The sequence below is a fragment of the Nasonia vitripennis genome (assembly GCF_009193385.2).
Source record: "Nasonia vitripennis strain AsymCx chromosome 1 unlocalized genomic scaffold, Nvit_psr_1.1 chr1_random0004, whole genome shotgun sequence".
Classification (NCBI taxonomy): domain Eukaryota; kingdom Metazoa; phylum Arthropoda; class Insecta; order Hymenoptera; family Pteromalidae; genus Nasonia; species Nasonia vitripennis.
In genome coordinates this window covers 2,050,968-2,062,005 of record NW_022279590.1, presented here as the reverse complement: position 1 = coordinate 2,062,005, position 11,038 = coordinate 2,050,968, and the positions used below count along the sequence as shown (strand labels likewise).

At 33.6% G+C, this 11,038-nt stretch overlaps 1 protein-coding gene across 12 annotated transcripts in view; it reads left to right on the top strand.

Annotated features, from left to right (window-relative positions):
* Positions 1-368: 368 nt before the first annotated feature.
* Positions 369-11,038, top strand: part of LOC100678622 (dentin sialophosphoprotein) — an 860,138-nt gene continuing 849,468 nt past the window's right edge. For 9 of the 12 annotated variants that reach the window (XM_031933206.2, XM_032601286.1, XM_031933107.2 and 6 more), the window contains exon 1: positions 452-960. The gene's annotated coding sequence lies outside the window, so the exon portion shown is untranslated. Of the gene's footprint in view, positions 961-11,038 lie in introns of all 12 variants that reach the window. The other 3 variants (XM_032601285.1, XM_031933004.2, XM_031933240.2) reach the window with 3 other exon arrangements.

The following is an 11,038-nucleotide window of genomic DNA, read 5'->3' as shown; positions in this document are numbered from 1 at the left end:
AGTGTCCAGTCTCTAACCCAGTCTAGACTTCCTCTTCCTACATGTGTTCCTTCGTTTCAACTGCAGTCTGCTACGGTGGATTTGCAGTACTGCCCAAAACGTTATGTTCTAGGTAAACACCTTGTAAACCCTAACGTATACGCTCAATTGTGGACGCAGCCTTAGCGAATACCGCCACGTGTTTTCATGAAATTATCGATTTCTATTTAGCACGGATTTTACTTTATTGACGAAAAATTACATCAAAGCGGTCGTCCGCTCTATAATAGGTTATCAGAATGCGATTCTCAAAAGGAAAATTCATTCTGAGCAGCCGTTTCGCCGAAAAGTAGAATCTAAATAAGTTAGGGTCGATAAAACAGGACTGTGGCATGCCCTTAACTTATAAAAGTATTATCATCTGCTACTACAATCGTCGATATAGTAAAAAAAAAATATACTTGACTAGTTATTTTAGCGCCTTAACGCGGTTTTACTGTTTTAGTTCTAAATTTTTAAATGCAGTTCTACATGAGATATTTCTAAATGTTCAAATAAAATTATATTAAGTAACAAATAGCGAATCCGTTAATGTTTCTTGAAGGTTTAGTAATAAGATTTAAAAAAATGTTTGGTTAGTGAGATAAACTAGCAAAATTATGCATGGATTGCTATAAATTATAAGCTATTGGATACTTTTCATATAACGTTTAATAACCTATTCAACTAATATAAATGTAGATTTAAGTTACACAAAGAAGTGTTGGACAAAGCTTACATTAAATGCTATAAGTTATTTACACCTGTTAAAATACTTATTCATATTTTACTATAATTGAAAAATTTAATGCAATCTTCGATGCCAACAATCAAAAATATCTAAAATTTTTAAGTACATCTAAAAATTTGGTGCTTATAAATTATCAAAATACTAATAATTTTTTAAGTTGTGACTCAAAATTCTGTAATAAGTATAACAATGTAAGTTTTTATATAATTTAAAGTTTCATTAGTTAAGTAAATTTGCTGCATCTGATTACTGAATATTATATTACACTCTGTCATCTTTGTAATAATTGTATAAAGTTATAAATACAAAAACTTTAACATTTTTGTTTTTTAATTCGTTTCTCTTTTGTATACACCCAGGACCTGTAAATTTATTAAAACCCTATGACAAATTTTTTCTTTAATTGATTAAACGAGCTTCTATGAATATCAAGTGCAAAATATATCCTCTGTTATGATAATTAAGATCTATATTATTTGTTCGTATAATATAATTAAACTTATTTTCATCTATAATTAATTCCTGTTGGAAAAAATTGATAGAAGTTGAACAGATTTCTATATAAAATATAGAAAAAATAGATTTTTTTAAAATGGTAAATCTTAACTCAATAGCACTGTCTAGGTATACCCACCCGTGTGTAAATGGTATAAAAGTATAGAGTAGTTTATCATGACAGTACAAGCCAATCATTTACGCAATACATGGTATACATATGTGTGCTCTTTAGTCAACATTGTGTGCAAAAAGATGTATACTATAAATAAAGTTACTATAACGATATCCTACTTCATACAACCTTTCATGGTTATTATTGGTGGTTTGTTATTAAGTCACTTTAACTAATAACCTTTTGCATTAGTTGTTGGATCAAGTAATTATAGTTCACCATAAGTGGACCCTGTTAAAAATAAATACATATTTTTTGTATGTATCTTTAGTACGTACTAAAAACATGTAATTTGCCTGGTAATACGTATTAAAAATATGTACTGATTTGGGACTGACTATTTAAAATATATTAAATATAAATATAAGTATTTGATGTGGCCATAAATGGTGTTATTATCCTTATGGTACTTCCATTTATGGCCACATCAAATACTTATATTTATATTTAATATATTTTAAATAGTCAGTCCCAAATCAGTACATATTTTTAATACGTATTACCAGGCAAATTACATGTTTTTAGTACGTACTAAAGATACATACAAAAAATATGTATTTATTTTTAACAGGGGAAGATATTGAGTTATCTCATTTATCATTTACCATGTACATGGTTATTGTTTGTACCATCTCAATAAACTGATATATACCATGTACCATATAGGTGATTTTTAACTTACTTACCCAGATTGACTTTTTTTCTTCAACATGATTTTCGAAGCTTTGAGAACTTTGTATCTCCTAGCCCTAGAAAGGGGATGTCTTTCTATCATCAAAAATCAAATTGAGAATTGCTCACATAGATTATCAGGGAACACAAAGTTTTTGTTGATTCATTTAGTAAAAACTTTTATTTTATTCAATTATGTATATGAAAGTTATGGCCATTTTAGTAATATTATAGTCTTTATTACTGTGCATTGTAGTTTTTGTTATTTATTGCAAAAATGATGCGTAACCATACAAAAATAAGACTTGGCCAATATAAATTATATTATTATAATAGTGACCGCTGAACACAGCATTTTGGACAGTTGGGTACAAATACCCAATAAGAAATGCGATCATATGCAATATTTTTACCTGGACTTTTAGGGTCTTACTGGGCTTTTGTGGCTGGAATATATGATAAATAGCAATATAGCAAAAGAAATATAGAAATAAATAGCAATATAGTGATTTCAATATTTCACAATGAATTCTCTTATTTTAGGGAACAGAAGTGATATTTTTAAGTTCAAAAAACTTAAATATTTAATATTAAAATTTTTTCATAAAGTCCAGATGGAAATAATCTCACGTGTATAATTGTTAATAAGACTTATTAGATTTTAATAACAATTTATAAAGTGTGGAATTTGGATTCTAATGAATTTTTTTGAGTGTGTCGAATAATCTTAAAGCAAAAAGCTAATAACAGCTATTAGATCTTACTACACTGAGAAAAAAAAGTTAAGGTTACCGGAGAGTACGGTAGCCACTACTGGAGTTGCTCAAGTAAGCATTGTCAAGTAGCCCTAACCGGAGAAAGTCCGGTAGCCGGTACTGAACAAAATCCATAGGCCAGAGTAGATGAATTTTCGAACTCGTGCTACCGCATCTACATTGTTCGTAAACTAGAAAATTATCAATAATAGATAATATTATCGATTAATGCAGTATAACCAGAAGCAAAATGCTATTTACGAGCAAAACAGCGTAGGTACATTTAGAGGTTATGTTGGACTCCGTCTCTGGCTACCGGACTCTCTGGTTGTGGCTACCAGAGACTCTCCGGTTGGTGCTACTTTGTGCTATCAAGTAACCCTAACTTTATTTTTTTCTCAGTGTAGAGTTTGGTAGCTTTTATTAGTACCCTAGTGGAAATGGAAATTGTGCTATAGTGTGTCACATTGTGCCAAACTGTGCCATGTTGTGCTACGCTCATGCCATTTTGGACATATCACACGAATTGGCACAGTGTGGCCTCAATGTACCAAATTTTTGAAATAATGAAAATATTTTTTACGAGTTATGTAGGAATTCTGGCACAGTCTGGCATAAATTGGCACAGTTTGGAATAGTATGGCACGACCTGACATAATATGGCATAGTTTGACACAGTTTGTCACAGCTTAACATAGTGTTGCTATGGCACATCCTTACTGTTTATAATGAGTAGCTATAATAAAAAGTTTTAATCATTATAATACAAATAATTTTAAGTTTATGAGACTTGAGAATTGTTTATTCAGTTTGTCAGTTATATTAACTACTCTTTATAAATTAATAGTCATATTAGCTCATACTAACACTATGAGAAAATAGCTCAGGCAGTTAGATGTTCAACTGGCACGCCGGGGACCAGGGTTCAATTCCACCTCGGGTCACTTTTTTTATTGAATTGTATAAGGGAGGTTCTGCCGTATTATGCCAGTTTGAGCCATACTATATGCCATACCACACCAAACCGTGCTCAAAATTTGAAAAAAACTCGAGAAAAATATTTTTGATTCTATAAATATAATATTGTGCCTAATTGTGCCATACTGTGCCATACTATGCCACACTGTGCCAAACAGTGCCAAATCGTGCAAAATGTACGAATTGGCATGAGTATAGCACAACGTGGCACAGTTTGGCATGGTGTGGTACAATTTGGCACGATTTGGCATAGTTTAACATAGTTTGGCATGATCTGGCCCAGCTGATTATTTCCACCAGGGTATCTTTGTATATATTTAAAAACACTAAAAACAGGTGATTAAAGAATTTTTTCATCATAATATAAGAAGACAAAGCTAAGTATAATTTATAATATTTCTTAGCAGTTGTTAGATTTTTTAAAAACTATTACTAACTAATTATAACAATTATAAATACCATAAATCTAAATTACTATTTGTGAATATTTTTTAAAAATCAATCAAGTCAATAAAAGATAATAAAAGGTTACAACTATTATTAATTATCATTAAAGTCCAATACTATAAATTGTTTATAAAAGTGCTTAACTTTTATTAGACGTTTTTATACAAATGAATTTTCGACTGGCAGGCAGCTCATTGAATTAGTCTTCAAAATTGGTCAAAATGCATGTAATGATATGTTGCTGGTCTCAGTAAAATATTGATTTTGAACAAGGGATGGAACTGTCATTTCATCTTTAATATATTGATTTACTGTGATATAAAGTGTAACAAATCGGTTTCTTTTATTTTCCAAAGAAAATAGACAATATTTTATGTACTTTCAACAAGAGGATAGATAGTTTTCTCGTTACACATTTGCATACAAGCATTAAACACTATCTGGGCCAGTTACTGCAGAATTACCCATATATACATGCAAGGGTAGGTGCACATAGATAAGTACCATACTCCATTTTTTGCATTTGGGCTTGATAAAATGTAATGTAGGTCGATATAGATCCATAAAGATCTTATTTAGCTAAGCTAATATAGTTTATACAAAAATCAATTAAGGGGTCCAGCCCGAGTTAAATCCTTCAAAAAAACAACAAAATATTAGTCTGATAAAATTTTTTTCTTTTCACCTAAATTAAAAAACAAAAAATATCTACTGAAAATATTTACAATATACATTATTTCTACCAAAAAATATCATATATATACCATACAGAATCATTGACCAAAATTCATGACATTTTACTATATAAATAAGTGTTTTTAGTCACTTGTCACGGCTTTGTGAAAGATCCGCACCGTCTTCTTTACTCTACCCGGGCTTAAAATATACCTTAAACTAAACAATTATGAAAAATATATATTTGTTAATTTCAAAAATATTTGAGACCATTTCAATTTTTATCTTAAAGTATATGTAATAAGTTAGAAATCTAACATATTTTTAGGTAAAGGTAGCATAGAATTTCAAGGCTTACAACAGCACAAATAGCTCAGGCAGTAAGAAAAAGGTTTTTGAAGTTGATGACCAGGATTTAATCCTGGGTTAGGACAAAGTTTATTTTCCATTTTTTGTGGTCAATTTATTTGAATTAGCAACAAATGTATTTTTCATAATTGTTTAGTAAAAATAAAATAATTTAATTTTTTTTAATTAAAACAAATACTTTGATGAGTGACTTCCGACGTGATTTTGAAGGTGATTCATCAGGTGAGAAATCACACTAAATAGTGATGTGATAAATCATGTGATTTATCACGTGAGAATTCAAGTTACCTATCACGTGATAGATCCTGTGATAAATCACATAATTTTTCTCGTCAAAGAACAAATGGCGTCATCTAATAACGTCATTTAACGTCATTTAATGACGTCAGTCCATGAAATCATAAAATGACGTCATTATTTTCAACAGGGAAAAGAAATCATGCACATTATATCAATCACTTGTCAAATTAAATTCGATATAATGAGACTTTTTAAACGGTGATATTTTTAAATTATTGCTAAAGGATCATTATTTAAATATTTCAGATTATACACTCATTATTGTAGAATTTTCACTGTTTTGGAATTAATTTGAAGTCTTGTTGAAGCCAATATGTAATATGAATATTTTATGTTCGCAATATGTATACATTTCAGTTATATTTCAGTTATAATTTATGTTATAAAATGATTCTTCTAGGATTAAATTGCAGAGAAAGAAATGTAATTTAACAAAATAAATAATTAAAAATAGCTATAAATGTAAAATGTCTGTTTTAAAAAATTCAAAAACTTATTTTTGTAATTTTTTACTTTTTTTAAATACAGACAACTTTTTACATAAATAACCACTTTTGATAATTTTTTTTTAGTTGCAGTTTTTTTTTTGAGTGATTTAATACTACAAAAATATATTTTTGTATTATAACATATTCTGTTAGTGCCTCTACATATTGAGTATGCAGTATAGTATTCACTAATCTCATGTTAAATTTACCCTGACAGCAGATAGTTAATTAAAAACAGCATAGACACTCTTTGAAAAATGTACTTTGTGAGACTCCTCAGTGAGATAATTTTGATATTAGTTTAAAAATGTGATTTTAGCATTATGTGAATCTATGCAAGCAAGTAACTGCGTATATGCTGAATCAAGTTTCACTTGTGTGCAAACATTTGCTGCTAAATATGCGCAGCGTTAATCAAGGCACGTGGGTGGAGGTAGCAAGGTAACGGACACAAGTTAACTACTAATAGGTATAATATTTATTGCGTGAACTGTATATACATGTGCGCTCGAGCCGAAGGGCGCACAGAGAGCGAGAGGCCCCGCGTATAGCCACGGCAGCCGCAGTACAGGTGTTTGGGCCGGCTCGAATCAAGCAGCGCATGAGTGACATTAGCGACCTCGGTTATAGTCGCTGTGCGCGGGTACATTACAATTTTTCCCCTATTTTAAATAAACTCCGCGTTTGCCTCTTTAAGCTTCGCGATTCTTTCTGAGCGACGCACCGGCTTTATAATCTGATCGGTATGCCGTTTCGCTGTCGTACCTGTTTCGGTTCTAACTTCAAATGTCGACGGTGACAGCGCTTTGGTGATTTCACCCTTGACCCGTTTGCCGCCGGCTGTGCCGTAGTTATCGGCCATGATCACGTCGCCTGGATCGTCGCCTGGAGTGCTATATTTTGTGAATGTGGGCGTATGGCGATCTGTGCCTGTTGTTTATTGTACACTTTGTTTCTTAAACTCGCCCTAGTGGAAATAAAAAAATGTAATAAAGTGTAATAAAATGAAAATGTAACAAATCGTACCATTTTGTTGGATTTCGGACCTTTTTTACTTTTTATTACAGTTTGCTACATTTATTACATTTTGTTACGTTTTATTACAATTTATTACAAATCCATTGATCCAGGATTTGATAGGGATCTCTTCTTTAAAACGACAAATGTAACAATATGTAAAAAGTATAACAAAATGTAAAAAATTGTCTGTAAGCGTAATATTATGTAAGAAAATGGCGACTTTTTTATTTTCTTACTTCTGCTTACATACTTTTACTTTTTCTTACAATTTCTTATACATTGTTACATTTTATTATAAAAATAATTTTAAAAATATATATTGACTATATTAGGCGGTAAAATAACATATGTAATAAAATGTAATAAAATGTAAAAAAAAGTTAATAAATCTGAAAATGTAAGAAAGTATACAAAAACGTACGAGAAAAAATGTCCGAAATCCAACAAAAAGGTACAGTTTCTTACATTTTCTTACATTTTTTTACGTTTTATTACAATTTATTACAATTTATTACAATTTATTACATTTTTTTTCACTCTTCACGTCTTTCCCCCCTTAAATAATTTTGGATACTTTATCCTTAAATGTACCCACAACGTTTTCCGCCGCTCCATTGCTGGCCGGGTGGTACGGAGGTGAAAAACTTTGCTTGACACCGAGCCCTGTCAGAAATTCTTTAAATTCAGCTGATGCACACTGTCTTCCATTATCTGTAACTATATGATTTGGCAATCCATGTCTTGCACATAGTGTTTCACATACATTGATTAATGCGCTCGCTTTCGTGTTTTTTCCGAAATTAATTGCCTCCGGCAACTTTGAGTGCGCATCCACTATTACTAAATACATGTCGTTATGAAACAGTCCAAAAAATCTAAGTGGATGCGATCCCAAACGTTTTCTAGCCAAGGCCATGGGGATAGTGGTGCGTGCGGTGGTGCCTTGCGATTTTCAATACAAATTTCGCAACTTTTTGCCACGTTTTCAAGTTTTGCATCGATGTTTGGCCACCACACGTATGACCTCGCCCACGCCTTCATTTTCAATATGCCTAAATGAGTCACATGAAATTCATCTACCAAATGCGGTTGTAAGGATTCGGGTATAATTATCTTGTGGCCCCAAAATAAACAGCCTTCTTCTACTGAAATTTCATTCATTTCCATAAAAAAACTACGCTCAACGGCTGGCGAATCCTTACAATCGCTTGGCCATCCTATCATACAGTTGTTAATTACTCTACTTAACAACTTGTCTTTTTTAGTTTCATTTGCTACTTTTTTCCAGTCCAAGATCTGCATATTCTTCCTTATGTAATAAACTGGCGTAAAGTCGGCACCGAATACGTCCGTGTTATCGCTAATTGGTAAACGTGATCGCGCATCACAATTCCCGTTTTGTTCCGATTTTACAGTCTCAATTTTATACTTAAATCCAAACACGATCGCGCTAGCTTCATTGTCTATTATCGCGTGGCTTCTTTCTTTCTTTGAAATAATTTTTAAGCGAACGCGATCGGTCTTTCTGATCCGTCTTTATATCTGTGCAATAAGGTCGCCGAAAGCCCGTATTCCGATGCATCGCACGCTAGTACTAACTGCTCATCTGGGTCGTAGTACGTAAGAACTTTCGGTGAGATCATTTCATTTTTAATCCAAGTAAACGCCTCTTCACATTCTTTATTCCACTCGAATTTTCTCTACTCGCGCATTCGAAAAGTGGCTTTAACTTTTCCGCCCTGTGTGCTAAGAATCTTGCGTAAACGTTAATTAGCCCTAGAAAGGAAGCCAGCTGCTTTCTGTTCTCTGGTCGCGGCGCTTCGTACATTGCTTTTACTTTTGATTTGGCTTTGTGAAGCCCGTTTCTGTCTATCACGAAACCTAATACTATGCTACCCTTGAAGAAATCACATTTGTTTTGGTTTAACCGTAAACCACACTCTTCTAATCTTGTACACACCAGACGCAAATTTTCCATGTGCTTTTCATCGGTAGCACCCGTTACAAAAATATTATCGATGTACGCGATGGTATTTGGAATTCCTTGTAAACACTCATCCATAATTCGCTGGAATTCATCCGGCTCGGTCATTTTTGTGTAACGAAACAGTCCCATTTTAGTTGTAATTATATCAATAAATTCCGCAATTTTTCATCCACCGGAATTTGCATATACGCGTGCGTAAGATCAAGTTGCGAAAATGTCGATCCCTTTTGTAGTATATTAAATATATTTTCGATTTTTGGAAACGCGCGCTTAGTGAATTCAATAACTTGGTTGATCGTAAGCTTGAAATCACCGCAAATTCTGATCGTCCCGCCCGATTTCACTACCGGGACTATCGGTGTAGCCCAATCGCTAGACTCGACACTTTCCAAATGGCCCAGCCGGACAAGTCTATGAAGTTCGTTTTTAACGGGAATTTTCAAAGCAAACGGCACGTGCCGCGGGCGTAATGCTATCGGCTTAACGTTATTCTTTATGTGCAACTTTATCTTTCTTTTATTGTACAATTCGGGGGTATTGCCGAAAAGTTCTTTGAACTCCTTTAATATTCTTTCTTTCCCATTTACTACATCAAATTTCAGAACCGCGCTCATATTGCTTTCCTTAGTATCTAAAAAATATATAGGCCACAAATCAAATTCGGTCAGCCACTGTCTACCGATTAGTGGTGGTCCGTTTCCGCGTAATACAAAACAATTCAAATGTTTATCTTTTCCTTTTAGCTTAACTTTCAAATTTCTTAGTTGCCCCAGCGGCTTCATCGGACTTTGTTCATAATTCACTAGATTTGTGCATGCTTTTTCCAACTTACAATCTTTAAAATATTTGTCCATGGATTTTTCAGATACTACTGTAAAATACGTGCCTGTGTCGATTTCCATCGGAACTATTTTACCATTAATTTCTATATCTAAGAATTTCGGATCGGCTCTAATTAAATTATAACAATTGTTCGCATCTTCGCACTAATCGAATAAAAGTCTAAATAATTGTTTTCCGCCGTAGTGTTATCCGTAGCTTCTGCCTCCACGTCCTTTTCTAGGAACTGGTTGGACGTCTTCTTCCCTCTGGACAATCACGCCTTCTGTAGGTGACCCTTCTTTCCGCAGCCATGACAGGTCGCTTCTCGATATTTGCATTGGTTTGCCAGGTGTTCGGGGCCACCGCAGCAGTAGCAGCTCCTTCCATTCTGCGCTAGTCGACTGTTTTGTCTGTGCCATTTCCCTCTAGTATTTTGTTTGATGCCGCGCTCAATACCAAACACCTCTTCTTTCGCGTTTTTTTTCGATAACGTTTTTTTACAGCGCTTTTCCTTGCTAAGGCTACTTTTAAAGCAGTATAAAATTTTAAGTCCGTTATCTTAAATAATTCGATTCTCGTGCTTTCGTCGTGGACTTCACAGACAAACTGGTCACAAAGAGCGTCATCAAGCTGTTCAGACTCACAGTGCAGTGACAGTTTCCGAAATCTGGCCAAAAATTCGGCTATTGATTCGTGCCCACCTTGTTTCGCTTTGTGGAATATGCACCACTCCATCACCTTTGACGGTGTCGGATTAACGTGATCTGACATCAATTTAATTAAGGTTGCATAGTCTTTAGTTGACGGCTTTGCTGGAGCACATAAATTTCGGAGCAATATACATGCTTCCTCGTCAACACACGTAAGTAGCATAGCCGCTTTTAAATCTTCCTCCGTTTTCTTCAGCTTAAACTGCAGCTCGAGCCTCTCCGTAAATGCTTCCCCGTCGTCTGTATTTAACTTAAAGAAAATTTTAGCTCTTTCCGCCATGTTGTTGTCTGAATCGGTGTCTGTGCTGCTCACGTTGTCTATTACAGTAAGAACGCTTGAACTCCCAGCTGATTCGTAACTGTCGGTACTAGCTGT